We start from the raw sequence: 14,709 nt of genomic DNA, 5'->3' as shown, positions 1-14,709 counted from the left end.
GGGATCAGATGCATCGAACTGAGATGCAGATACTTTGAAAAAAGTAACAGACATTAAATTGGAAGCAGTAATTAATTTGAAGGAAAGATTGAGAATAAATAGTCTCCCTTGTATTTCTTCAGATCAGAGGAATCCTGGAGCCAGGACAAAGTGATCTTATGAAATCTAAGGTTTTGATTGTTGTTGGGGTAGTTGTAAATGGATGGGCTGAAGGGGCTCCTGCTCCTTCGACTGCCTGTTTTCTGTCTTGCGAAGCTGATTGGGTGCACCTGTGTGTTCGCTCGCTCACTGATTGGTTGCTTCAGTTGCGCCAGCCAATGGGATGATTCGGAGGGGCTGCTATCTGATTGGACGCTGAAGTCGGGTTGGATTGATGGGCAGTTTCGCGGGCTGATTGGCTCGTGCAGTGGGGAGGCGGGACGTTGGCGGCGTCGTCGTCTGCTCGGGATCCATCGCGTCTCCGCGGGCGCTAAAGAGAAGAAGTTGGCGACAGCGCCGGGATCATCCTCAGCCGCGCGGTCCAGGGAAAACGGGCAACCAGCAGCCCGTTGGGCCCCACCTGGGAGTGGCCGGTACCGGCCAGGTGTTTGAGTGGAGCCGAGGCGTCGGTGCGAGGCCTGATGGCGCCGACAGGGCGAGGCCGCAGGCCGCGAGGTAACTTGCAGAGGGAGGGGGCGGGGGCAGGAGCTTGGCAAGTCTGGTTGGCGCATGCGTGGTGACTTCGCGCATGTGCGGCTGATTTGGATGTGCCGACGGGGCAACTCAGCGAACCGTTTGCGCAAGCGCATGCGCACAGAAATTAAGATGGCTGCCCCCAGCCGATGGACCCCGAAGCGTTGAGTCAATCCGCACATTTTGGGTCTTTCGTGTCCTGTGTCTCTGTTCTCGTTTGTCAAATCATTTGATTTTAAAAATAGGCTCTAAGACTTCAGGGCTCCTCGCACGCGGTAAAAATCCCGACTTGCGACCATTGTGGAATCTGATGATCATTTGGACTCCACTACGGTCGCAGGTCGGGGAGGACTTGTCGGGGTCATTGGGTCGCTAAGGAAAGGATGAAAAACCAATCTATTTTTCTTTGCTTCCCAATGCTCATAGAATGTGTCTGATTCCATCCGTTTTTCCTGTTGTAGCATCACATTCTTCATCAAGTTAGATGTTATTTTTTTAAAGTTGTGTCTCTTGAACAATAATGCTCCAATCCTTCTGATCCTGACGTACCATGTGTCTAAAATGTAATGTTTCTCAGTTACTTGTCCGAATGCCTTGAAAAATATAGGGACTTTGGTGTTAATAATACAGAGTCAAGATTTCACCAATCCTTTTGAATTTATGATCTCTGGGATTTCTCGTCAAGTTTTCTATTTAGGTTGGTGCATCTTGCAGACCTGTTTGGTTGCAGCAATAAGAAGTTATCGATTTGTAGCGTCCGCTGCAGCAGTGCTACCAAATAAAGAGACGTCCACACAAGGTGAGTGTAAAACAAAGACTGGGTTTACTGTTTTAAATTCCCTACGTCTGCTCGCTGGCCCGGCCACTTCTGGTGACGTACCCCTGACTTCCAGCAGTGACGTTGTTGCATCATTCTCTGGCCAGCTGGCAGCTACGCAGAAGTGAAGGGCTCCTAAGCCCATACATGGTGCTGGGCATGGGGTCCTTCTCGGTCGTGAAGGGGAGTGCGTGCCATCTTGGACTGTCCAAGTGTTGCAGTGATTTGGCTTTTTTTCCTCGCCCCGTCACTTGGTACGCTACAATCTCAATGTTTTAAAGGGGGAAATTCTTTCAATGTTTCATTCACCTTTATTACAGAATTCTTCCTTGATTATCTGTGTAACATTGAATGTTAGGGTTTTCATGAACAGGGATCATGATTTTACTCATAAGTTGGTGAGCAAATTGATGGGACATTTTTTACTAATGCCCCATGGGAATCAAAATAAAAATGAAGTTATATAATTAGGAAGGTTTGTTGACTCTTTTTTTTAAGCAGGATGTCAGAATGATTTTCATCTTGCTTGCTTAATTAAAATGTGATTTGTCAGTTCTTAATGGCAACTGCCATATTGGCATTGCAAGGAGAGATGGGAAATGGGTCAGGTCCTTGTTGGTCCCAGTAATGCAACGTAGAAAGATGTCATGGGACTGAATGTGGTTTAGGGAGGGAGAGGGCATTAATTTTTAGGAAATGTATGTGGCCAGCCACCTATCAATATTTTCCTGAAATAGAAACTCCTGCTGGTAGAAGCCATTTCCTACTTTGAACAGGCCCAATGTCATTATCCACGAAGATATTGTTACGAGTCCAAAGGTTCCCAAAACCGAGAAGCAATATTCATTCATCAAGAAAATTGGTTTTTAAAACAGAAGATATTTTTAATCAAATTTAATCATGAAAATAGAATCAAACTTTAACTTAACTCTATACTTAACAAACCCAAATTAACCCCCTTCTAATTGTAAGTGCACATGTTTGTAATGTGTTTAAATTTAAGAAAAGTTCTTTGGTTCACAGTTCAATCTCACTTCTCCTGCTTCCAAGTTTTCTGGATGCAGGCAATTCTGCTGTGCACAGAATGGAATGTGTATAAATTTCACCAGGATTTGGTGCTCGAAAGGTAAATGTTTACCACTCAGAATGGTTATTGTAGGGTTTTTAGAGAGAGATTTGTTGTTCCAGGATTTCCACAACTGAAGAACCACCATTAGTCACCTCAGTGTCTCACTGATGAACCTTGCCCCGTTAGGGTTTTCCAGATGGTAACTTCTTTCTCAAAGCTACTACAGAGTTCTATTTCTCTTATTCGAAACAACAGGAGTTCTTTCTTCTGCTCAAGCTATTGTTAGATAAACAAAACCTAGGATTAACTTTCCTGTAAGCACCCTGCAGAAATGTACTTGTAGTCATCGTGGCTCCATTTACAAACAATGGTCATTCATTTTATGACATCAGTTTGATTAACACCTACTTGTGAATGTGAATAACATTCTCCAGAGATCTTCAATATTTCTTCAGTCTTTCAAATAAGATGGTTTAAAATGTATGTGTGTATGTATGTAACCTACTCTAAATCTTACTAAAATCCCAAATATTACCAAATTCTCCAAATATATTTATCTATTACAATATCACGAAAGGAGCATTTAAGAGACTCTGAGACAGGCATACATGGGTGAAAGAAAAACAGGGTTGTTGCGAACGCATAGCGCGGTATTACGAACCACCACCATCAGTTCACAGACTTACCTGACACATCACGGGCTAACAATGCTGGGCCCAAAAGTACAGTCAATGGACAAGATGAAGCCCCTGCTGAAAGGCACGGGGCGCTATTGGCTCGTAGCTTTAACCAGCTGGTCCTGTGGACCAGAAAGTTTTCACTAATATTCTCATTGACAGGCAGGGAATAAAAGGTCTGTGTATGTCTGCAATAAACCAGCCTTGAGTTGACTACCTTTGTGTGTGTTTGCCTTTATTGAGTAGCATCTACTGCAGTAGCTGCTACAGGGTATTATTTTTTTCTTAGAAATATCAAGATCAACACATTGTAGGCCAAAGGGCTTGTACCGTGCTGTAATATCCTGTTATTTCTGTTATTGCTTGACTTTGAATATCTCTTGTAAGCTCTGTGAAACTTCAATAATGTAGCAAATGTGCACAGCAACATTGCAGTCAGGAGTTTGTATCTCCTGGTTGACTTGAGCTTTTCTCTTTTTTACACAATGCTTTATAGTTCTGGTCAGTAAGAAAATAAATATTGTGCATGTTGAATATGTCATTATGTCTGCAAGTAACACTGGAAAAGAGTCAGTAACACCAAGGTAAATAGCACCCTGAAGTGGCTGGTGCAATTTTCTGATGGGCACAAGTTATCATTCAGTGGCTACAGTGATGTGAAAATGTGGGTAAATTATTTTGTATATGATTTATACATGGAAAAATTAGCTGTTGTTTCTTCCAATTTCAGGTAGGTGTAGTTGCAAAGTGGGTAAGGATAGAAAATAGTTGGGGATCAACAACTGGGGCTTGCATTTGATTGTGTGAAAGTAGAAATGGAAACTCAGAATAAGCTAATCTGATTAAGCAAGCCATTGGCTCTTATATTTCCACCAGAAGTGAATTTCGAATTGAATTTTGAGTCATCTACACTGGTTAACTTCAAAGTCTTTTGATTGTAAGACTAAATTAAGAGCCCTTTTGCCTCTGGCTGTACTGAAAGATTGTTTTGTTTATTACATAAATCTTTCTGAGAGGGAGAATAGACTGAAGCTGCTTTCCTCGTCATTGGTGATGAATCTTGCAGTAAGATCTTTCAAATAATTACAGACTCCTAATTCCTCCCCATCCTCGGGCATTTTCTCCTGCAATCTACATCAGTTAACACCATCCAGGGATTCTCATGCAGGGTAAAGTTTTGAAGTTTCCTACTCCAACCATGTCCGTGCCCTCTGTGGCAAGAAACCCAATGCAGAGTAAATGACAGATTGGCTGAGCACCTCCACTTTGATCACAATGGCCATCTTGGCTCATGGTCACAAGCTGTTTTAAGTTCCATTCCATTCCCACACTGACCTTTGTCTTCTGCCTCCTCCATTGTCTGGGTGAGGTCAAATCCAGAGGAACCATCTCTTATTGCATTTGTGACTCGATGGTATGAATATGGAATTTTCCAAGTTCATGTAACCTGCCCACACCCCACCCCCCAAGTTTTTCTCTCTGACCTGTTGATCCACCCAGTTCCCCTCATATTATCCCTTCCAAACCAGATGACTTATAAATGTGGGCAGAGAAATGGCAGATGGAGTTTAATCTGGACAAGTGTCTTGCACTTTGAGAGGACTTGTAGTTGTGTTGCAATGAGGGATCTTGGGGTGCAAGCGCGAGCTCCTTGAAAATGGCAATTTCGATAGTTTTCTCTGGAGCTTTGGAGGCTGAGGGATGACCTGGTTGAAATTTATCCAATTATTGTAGTCCTGGAGAAGGTCAATGTCTTCTCCCCCCCCCCCCACAGGAAATGTAAAAATACTATGATACTTATATTGAACATGAGAGGGGAAAAGGAGAGAAGTGAGGCAGGTTTTTGCACAGTGCGGTGGGGGTCTGGCCCACGCTGCCAGGATAGTGGTGAAATCGCCACGATTTAAGAGGCATTTGTTTGGGCACATGAACAAGAGGGAATAGGTGATGTGTATGGACCATGTGCTGACAGATGGGATTAATTTAATGAGTATCATGGTCACCCCAGACATTGTTCACCAAATGGCCTATTCCTGGGCTGCTCTATGGGTGATGATTCATCTCTTTTCAAGGATTGTTGCCGATGGGTAGTAAACTTTTCACAGAGGTCTATCTCCAATGAATGTATTTAGAACATTTCCATGAGGTAATTCCCTGTAGAAACACAAGTTTATCATTCAAGCAGTGTAGCCATAGCAATAATGAAAAATTTGAAGGCCATCGTTACTGAATCCACTTTAATCAGCCTTCACCTTGTACAATGTTCAGTTGAGACAAGAAAATCAAAATGCAACTTTTAACCTCTAGGAAAGATGAGTAATCTTCTGTACCACAGAATTATTGCTGAAAAAATATTTGGAAAATTTTGTGAATTCAACTTGCAAAGAGGGGATGAAGAGGAGCCACAACGAGATTTTAAAAAATTAAATCCAGAACATTTATTAGAAGATGTTTACCACAATAAACATGTTCAGGTTCAGTAATGATCAATTTTAGAATGGCATGTGGCCGTAATAAAAGGAATTCAGGATAGATATATTGCCAGGAAATATAAATTAATGATTTGGATTGTGGTTTAAATGGTTTTGTGGCGAAATTTGCGGAGGTCACCAAGATAGGGGACAAAGTAGGAAGTGTAGAAACTGTAAAGTTGCAAAAGGATATAGACAGATAAGGAAACTGGGTAAAATTATGGCAGATGAGATTTAACATTGAGAAATGCTTAGTTGTACATTTTGGCAGTGGAAATAAACAGGAAGCATACAATTTGGATGGGATGAAAATTCAGACCTTGGATGTGCAAAGGGACTTGGGTGTCCTTGTGCAAGGAAACCTAAAAGTTAATGACCAGGTGAAATTGGTAGTGAAGAATTCAGTGGAGTACAGGAAATTAAAGAAGTAATTTCATGGAGGCATTTTGTATATTGAAAGGTTTAGATAGGGTGGATGCGGGTAAGATGGTTCCCTTGGTGGGTGAATCGAGGACAAGAAAATTAGAGGTTATCCATATAAAACAGAGATTAAGAAGAACTTCTTTAGCCAGAGGGTCGTGGATCTGTGGAACCGCTGCCGCATACAGCAGTGGAAGCCAGATCACTGGGCATATTTAAACAAGAAATAGACAAGTATCTCATTAGTAAGGGCATTAAGGGATATGGGAAAAGTCCGGAAATTGGAAGGAGTGCAGAGTGGTTTCGTGTTGGTTTATGGAGCAGACTAGACGGGACTTGTGGCCTGGTTCTGTCCTTTGTCTTGAGATCTTGTTCTCATTTGAGAGAGTTTATTGAACGCAACTGAGAAAAATGGAAAAAATCTTGGCAGTTGTTAGAGTAGGTTATTAGTTTGACATCTCTATGTAAAACTCCAAAACTATCTGTCACTTTGGAGTGGTGCCCGTCCCTCCAACCCATGAGGAACATAGACTTTCTAATATGTCATGTGTTCTTTCAGTGACAAATGATTCTCTTATTCAAACATGGCCAGAGGTCACTCGCATTTCATTTCAGCTTCACAATCGTTTTGGGTGGGTTTTCAGTTGTAAATGTGGCAAATTCCTTTTCTTGTCACATTTTTCAGTGATGTATTTGGAAAAAAATGCTGTTGTGTGGACTGCAGCTCTTGAATGCAAGTGAGCTGCATTTGTTGTCCTTCCAATGCCATCTGCTGCTTGACAAGCCTTCAACCTGGCTCCTGCCCTTTCCAAGCCTTGCTCAAGTGTTTTCCTCGCCTCGTGACCCCATCATAATGGTGTGCAGACATGCAATAAGCCACCATTTAAAGGCAGGGTCCATAAGACGCAGGCTTGTAAAACCCCCGGATTATCTTAAAATCGTAAAATTGGAATGGCAAGAATTGGGTGTAGCCCACAGATCTGATAGCTGCTGGGCTTCAAGGTTGTAAATGGTTCTGAAAAAAACTAGGGATTGGCGGCCTTGCAGAGATAATTGTGCCCTGAACAATTCCACCATGCCTGACTGATACAATATTTCAAATTTACAAGACTGCTCAGCCAACCTCCACATCAAATATGCATTTGTCAAAATAGATCTAGTACATGCTTACTATTAGATTCCATTTGAGTGTTTGGATGTCACAAAGACAGCAGTGATGCTCCCGTTCGGCATGTTTGAGTTTCTGAGAATACCATTCGGTCTATGGAACGCAGCTCAGACATTCCAGTGGTTCATGGACCACGAATTCACTGGCCTTGGGTTTTTTTGGTGCTTGTGTTGATCGAGGAGATTCTGGTTGTAAGTGTGGATGAAGAGGAGCACAAGAGCCACCTTATCTCATTGTTTCCAAGGCTTGAGGAATGTGGCATCGTGATCAATCCCAGGAAAGTGTTTCTGGTGCTTCTGATCTTGTATTTTTGGGACCTAGAGTTATGCAACATGGTATTTTGCCTGATGAATGGAAAGTGCATGGAATTTGATAATTTCCTCCCCGCGTTAGGAACGTTTGGCCAGTTGTGATGGTTTTTAGGTACGAGGAATTTTATTGTTGTTCCCTGGTGAATACCGCAGCATCTCTATTACCTCTTGCTGAACGACTCAAAGGATATGATGTCTGCTTCAAAAAGACATTAACTTTGGGAGATGATGCTGTGTGAGCTTTCCATGATGTGAACACTGTTCTTACAAATGCTACTAAGCTTGTACATCAAATGCCCAAGGCCTTGCTCTCTTACCACAGATGCATCTTTCAGTGCTGTGGGACCAGTGTTCGAACAACGAGTCTGTGGGCAATTAGAACCTCTGGCATTTTTTTTTTAAGCCAAGCGGTCACCGGCTCAGGCAAAGTATAGTACAATTGGGCAAGAACTCTTTCATTTCATTTCAGCATTTAAAAAAAATATTTATAGTTTTGTATACAGTTCAATATAATAATAGAATCATATCCAAATGATACATACAATTATCAAAATAGAATAAAAAATAAATGTTGTACTGTACCTAAAAGTGAGAAGAGAAAAAAGTATAAAAGAAAAAAATACAGATCTAGGTGCAAAGCTCCTGTGATAACTATTCCTTCCCAAAAGGAAAGGCAGGATATTAATAAAATATTAGAATTAGACCAACATGATAAGGTTCAACCATTAAGATTAATGAAAAGTGGTGGTGGGGTGGAGAAGTGAATACATTAGATATAGAAACCTATTTTTAAATATGGTTTCCATATTTTGAATTATGTAACATACCCAGTTCTAATATTATTAGTCACTTTTGCTAAGGGAATACAATTTTGCATTTCCCCACGATCAATTTTAAAATGGGATTCAGATTTCCATGGAATTGTTATACATCTCCAGGCCATTTCCAATGCAATTTATAAAAATAATTAATGTTTTTTTTTTAAGAACTTGAATTCGGCTTCCAAATCATATACATTTCCCAAAAGTAAAAGCTCAGGTGTTAATGATAAACATTATTATAATTTGTTCCAAAAACTTGGTCACATCTTTCCAAAATGATGTCATCTTGAGACATCTCCAGAGACAATGTATAAATGTACCAATTTCTGTGCCACATCTAAAACATGAATTTGAAAAATTAGGAATAAATTAATTGATGTTGCATTAAATATAATTGATGAATAAATTTGTAATTAACTAATCTATTGAAAACATTAATTACTGTCCCAACAAATGTCAGACAAGCAAAAAGGGTCAATTTCAGTTCCCAAATCCAATTCCCATCTTTCTTTTGATTTATTCAAGTCTGGGTTTGGAGATTCCTCTTGAAATAGAAGATACAATTTTGAAATAAATTTCTTTGTAATTCTCTCATGAATCCCAATTTCCAATTCGATATTTCAGCTTTTTATTGGAAGGTCAATCTTTGACCATTTGTACAGACCACCAGCCTCTTCTGCATACTGCAAGTAGAAGCACACATCTCTACTTGCCCAGAGAGATTCAGCACTTGGACTTCATCCTACAATTTTCATCAGACACACAGCACATCTGAGGATGCTGTGGCTGGTGCCCTATTCAGGCACGACATTACATACAACTACTGCCATCGATTTCAGTGCCATGGCTCATGCACGGCACATTGATCCCGATTTCATCCGGTGAAAACAGATCAACTCTGGTCTCCATCTTCAAGTTGTGACGCTGGATGAATCGGGTGAAAAGTTGGTCTGTGATGTTTTTCCCCCAACAGGAAGGACTTGGCCGTTTGTGTGGTGGCTATGAGGCAGGAGATTTTCTCTTCACAATCTATCTCTTCCTGGTAGAAGAACATCAATCAAACTGGTTAAGGAACATTTTACCTGGCTTTATGTTAAACAGAATGTTGGAATATCGGCAAGGACTCGCTTGCTGAGTCAACACCCTAAAGTCTCCAGGCACATGAAATTCAAGCTGGGGGATTTTGTTGTTTTGGATTCCCATTTCCAGCACGTGCACCTTGTGGCTTGCAAGGTCCACTTCCGCCATCTCGGCAATGTACAAATCTGCTCACGTGTGAGGACTGGACTACCAGGTGGCAGGATGAAATTCCTAACATTGGCATCTCTGCAGAGACAAATGCCTGTGCTTTTGTGAATTCCATCTTTTGGTGTTCTGGGCACTATTACAACAGATCGAAGGTCTCAGTTCGAGTCGGTATAGGTCCGAGCTCTCACTGATCCTCTTGGCACAACCTGAATTACCGCTGAGCATTTCAGGCGAACAGCTTCTTTGAGCGTTTCCATTGACAATCGAAAGCAGGTGGTGATGCATCTCCATGGAGCGAACATTTGGCCATGGTTCTCCTTTGCATGCCTACTGCTGTTAGGGCAGATCTTGGATGTTTAGTGGTAGAGCTTGTCTATGGCTGTATGCTGACCTTGCCAGATGAGTTTGTGAATCTGAGTCCAGGCACAGTGCTCCATGAACAGGTTAGTTATCTTGATTGTCTTTAAGAAAATGACGTGGCAGAGAATGATTCCAACTGAAACGGTACCTTCTTATGAACCAAATTAGCAACACCTCGAGCTTTCGAATTAAATGAAGATGAAAAACATGTCCGACCCAATCTCTTTTCAATGTCATATGTTCTTTCTCAGACAAATGAGTTTGTTGCAAAAAAGCAAGATCAACCTTCATTTTCTTTAATATTTCCTTCCTTTCAATCGGATTATTAAGTTGTTTAACATTAAAGATCACAAAATTTAAATGAGCCATAACTTAATTTCCTCCTGAGATTGACACTTCTCACAGCAATTACAACTATATATATAAAAAAATCCCAACATCCCCCCCCCCACCTTTGAAACAATAAGAAAACACTATAAAAACAAGAGTACAAGAGTCAGACCCCCCCTCTGTGAACCAGGTGCAGTTAATTCCACAAGTGGCAGATGACTTTAGAAGTAGCAGAGACGACCATCACCCCCCAACCGATTATTAAAACCCATCAGTCATCCCAGTGATAACACCCACATTGAGCTTGAGCTTGATCTTCAACATCAATCACCGATTCTGATTCCAATTCTTTTCCCCGTTCCCTTCCCAATCTTAACCTCAGGCATTTTCCCCATCGATTCCTTCAAATCAGGGAAGGAATTCACAAAAGTTAATGCACCATAAGGACTCTCAAAACATTGAGACTGATCTGGCCCATAAATCACCTTAAATACCGAAAGTAACTTATACCCTTTCTTCCACAGCACTGCTTTGACCAGATTAAACTCTTTCCATCACTTAATAATCTCCTGACTTAAATCAGCATAAAATAAAACCCTATTTCCTTGATACATCGTAGGGCTTTGATCAAGGCGAGCGTTCTGAACCACAAGCCGCAAATTCATTTCTCTATCCTGATATTGCAAACATCTTAAAAGAACCGCTCTTGGCATTTGACCTGGAAAAGGTTTTCTCCTTAAAGCCCTCTGAGCCCGATCTAAAAAAATTCAACTCCCAATATCTCTGGAATCCATTTCCAAAAATAATTTTACAGGATATGAACCTTCAATATCTTCCGGCAGACCAACTCTCTTAATGTTATTACGACAACTTTGATTTTCCAACGAATCAATGTTTATAACAAATCTCTCTTCTGGACATCCCAGCCTTGAAATAAATCCTCAATATGATCCATTCTCTCCGCATAATGGTCCTCACAGTCAATAAAAACTTCTATTCTCTTAAATTGAACTTGTTCAGTGTCTACTGCTGTTAAGCTCTTATTAATATCAACTTGAATAAATGTAATTTCTTCACACATACCAGCCATTTATTTCCTCCATAACAGCAAATTGATCATTTAAAGTTTCAAAACCTTAGTTCACAGAAGACATCATCTTTTCATTTGGTTGGATCAGTTCTATAGGCATGAGGTTGACTTCCATCCCTGTTACAGGTGCCTTGAAGTCTGGGGAAGGTGTCTGTGGTGAAACAACAGCTTTCATTGGAGAAGGAGATGTTCTTCAAGCCTTAGGCCTCCCTTCATTGAGTCCAACTGCAGCAAGTAGTAATTCTTGCTCTTCTTCTTCTTGAACCTCTAAGTTGTCCTCCTCCACCTCTTCTCTTCCACATCATACCTGGCAGCCGGACTGTAGATCGGATCCAGAATTTCCTGAAAGTGAGAACATCTCCAGATGCTCCGCTGCATACAGGCAGTCCCCTTCCCAGAAACGTGCTCGCATTCGGGCACTCACCCCGCCCCCCCACACTCTCCTTCGTCAAGCCCGGCTGGTGTCGAATTGCATGCTTGCACTCCTTCTGGCCCGGCCAAAGATCTCGGCACTATCTTGCATCTCCAGATTTGCAGAAAATGCAGACGTTTATTCCAGCTGGTCCTGACTGACATGTTGAGGCTTCAGATCCATGTCTAACTGATCCCGAGGTTCCTTCTGGGAGGTTGGCCTTGCTTCTTCTGCACTTTTCACAGGTTGAAAAACTAGGTTTTTTCTAAGTTGCTTGTTTTGATATGGTGTTGTATGTACTGACCAGTACAGGCATGGGCTGATCCCCCCCCCACCCCCTGATGTCATCCTCTCCTGGACTCCTCCCCTGTGACCCAGGCCATGAAGGTCGAGCCATCCCTTCACTTCCCTCACTTGGACCCAGGTGCCTGCACTGTTGTGTTTAATAAAGCCTATCGTTCCCCTCAGTCTTTGTCTCCGTGATTATTGGGCCTTTGTCTCTGTGATTTTTGGGCCACCTGGTCGTGCCCAACACTGTTTTTTCCCTTTCTTCATTTCCAGAATCCTACTGTTGTAAATTACTGTTCAAAACATTGATAAAGTCAAAGAAGTCACTACAGTTCGAGTATTGAACAGTTCAGTCAGGGAAAGATGTCTTCTCATGTCTTTTTCCTACGCCATCTTGCCACAACCACCCTCCCTCCCCCCTCTCAGTTGACTCCTTGAACACCATCCAATCCACGGACTCTAGGCAGCCCTGCAGCTGTCTTCCCTCACGTGACCACCTTCTGGTTGTCCTGATCTCGTAAGTGTTGTGAGCAATTTTAGGCCCCATTTCTAAGAGAGGATGTGATGGCCCAGAGGTGGTTTACAAGAATGATCCTGGGGATGAGCGGAATAATGTTTGAGGAGCATTTGAAGGCTCTGGGCCTGTACTCACTTGAGTTTAGAATGATGACCTCATTCAAATCTGATGAATAGTGAAAGGACTGGATAGAGAGGATGTTGCCAGTAGTGGAAGAGTTTAGGACCAGTGGGCACAACCTCATAATAAAAGGATGTCTGCTTAAAACGGAGATGGAGAAACCTTTTCATCCAGAGCAGTGATTTTCAAACTCCTCCTCAACACCCCACTCCCACCCCCCGGATCATATTCTACTTAATCCCTGTGCCAGAAGTGCTCTGTTAGTAAGGGATTACTTGAGGTGGAATGTGATTGGAAAGAAAAAGTTTGAAAACCTCTGTTTTAATTGTACGTCATTGATATGTTCTGTGCGTGGTTTCAAAACTCCAGAGGAAATGGACCATTGACAGTTTTTCTCAGGCAAAATATTTCCTTCACAATTGGGTCGACTGCAGTCTTTCTCAGCCTTTTTTCCCATTCATATGCCACTTTAAGCAATCTCTTACTCTTTTTCGACTCTCCAAGGAATAAAGTCCCAACCTGTTCAACCTTTCCCTGCAGCTCAACTCCTGAAGACCTGGCAGTGTCTAAGTAAATCTTCTCTGCACTCTTTCAATCTTACTAATACCCTTCCTGTAGCTAGGTGACCAGAACTGCACACAATACTCCAAATTTGGCCTGACCAACATCTTATTCAACCTCACCATAACTTCCCAACTCCTATTTTCTTTTTGTTAATTAATGAAGGCCAAGATGACAAAAGCTGTCTTTAGAACCTTGTCTTCCTGTGACACCACTTTCATGGAATTATGTAACTGTGTTTTATCTCTTGGTGCCGATTTCTATAACTTGGCTGTTCAATTTCATAATGTTGGCTTCTGGACTATTTTATTGTGCCCCTTGATCTAGAGAGTTCTGGCAGAGCAAAGCAATTTTGTTTTCTTTTGTCAGGTCAAATTTCGATCCAAAATTGATCCAAAAACAAGTATTGATCCAAAAACAAGTATTTTCACCATACCTTCATTTCAGATTCTCTGCAGCTGTTGTATTGAACCTCACAGTGACGGCATCATGTTTGTCTTGCTTATCCTTTCCCCCTCCATCCAGACAGATGTGCTGATCAACGAGTCGACTCCACTCATCCAGCACCACTGCCATTTCTGCTGCTCGGGCTTTTCATCCCACGTAGTCAGTTTGTTATTTCTCCTCTTCTTTTTCTTAGCAAAGAGAATCAGGTTTGTTAGATCATCTTTCTGAATCCCAGTGAAAGGTTATCGACCTGAAGGTTTTAACTCCGATTATTTTTCCAGTAGATGACCTGCTGAGTATTTCCAGCATTGAGTTTTTATTTTATTGCCTTGATGTATTACTGAGTGCTTTGAATGGGAGAAGAAATGTGGGTTGGGTTAAGTTGAGATGTCTCGATCATGGAGTGAATTTAGAAAAATAGACGTAAAAGTGGAGGGTGCATGGAAATTGTTAATTCATCTTTTGAAATTGTTTTCTGATGTACGCGCAGTGTTCAGAATTAAAAATTTATTTTGATGAACATGTCTCAAAATTTGTCATATTGTGGCAACAAAGCAGGTGCAAATATTGTTCTAAATTACATTTTTAAAAAAGAAATCAATTTGTGCAAAATGAAGAGTAAGTGAGAGTGACTGTGGTTCCTTGTCCATTTGGAAATCTGATGGCAGAGGGGGAGAAGCTGTGTTTGTACCATTGGGTGTTATCTTCAGGCTCCTGGATCTGTTTCCCTGGTGATAGCAGTGTGAAAAAGGCCTGGCCGAGGTGGTGAGGGTCCTTGAGGATAGAGGTTGTTTTCTTGAGACTCCGCCTCTTCGAGAAGTCCTTGATGCATGGGCCAGAAAGCGCGGGATACTCACATGGCTTAATTTAAACCTGCTGGCAGCAAACTCTTAATGATGTCCCACCTTTT

The 14,709-nt window shown here is 41.6% G+C and overlaps 1 long non-coding RNA gene across 1 annotated transcript in view; it reads left to right on the top strand.

Moving 5' to 3' along the window:
- The first annotated feature begins 315 nt into the window (after positions 1-315).
- LOC138745409 (uncharacterized) overlaps positions 316-14,709 on the top strand; it is a 53,090-nt gene continuing 38,696 nt past the window's right edge. Inside the window, exon 1 of the long non-coding RNA XR_011346245.1 lies at positions 316-654. This is a non-coding gene — a long non-coding RNA (uncharacterized lncRNA). The remainder of the gene's footprint in view (positions 655-14,709) is intronic.

The sequence above is a fragment of the Narcine bancroftii genome, chromosome 11, assembly GCF_036971445.1.
Source record: "Narcine bancroftii isolate sNarBan1 chromosome 11, sNarBan1.hap1, whole genome shotgun sequence".
NCBI classification, from domain to species: Eukaryota; Metazoa; Chordata; class Chondrichthyes; order Torpediniformes; family Narcinidae; genus Narcine; species Narcine bancroftii.
Note: the sequence above shows the minus strand (reverse complement) of the source record. Positions and strands in the feature narration are given on the sequence as shown.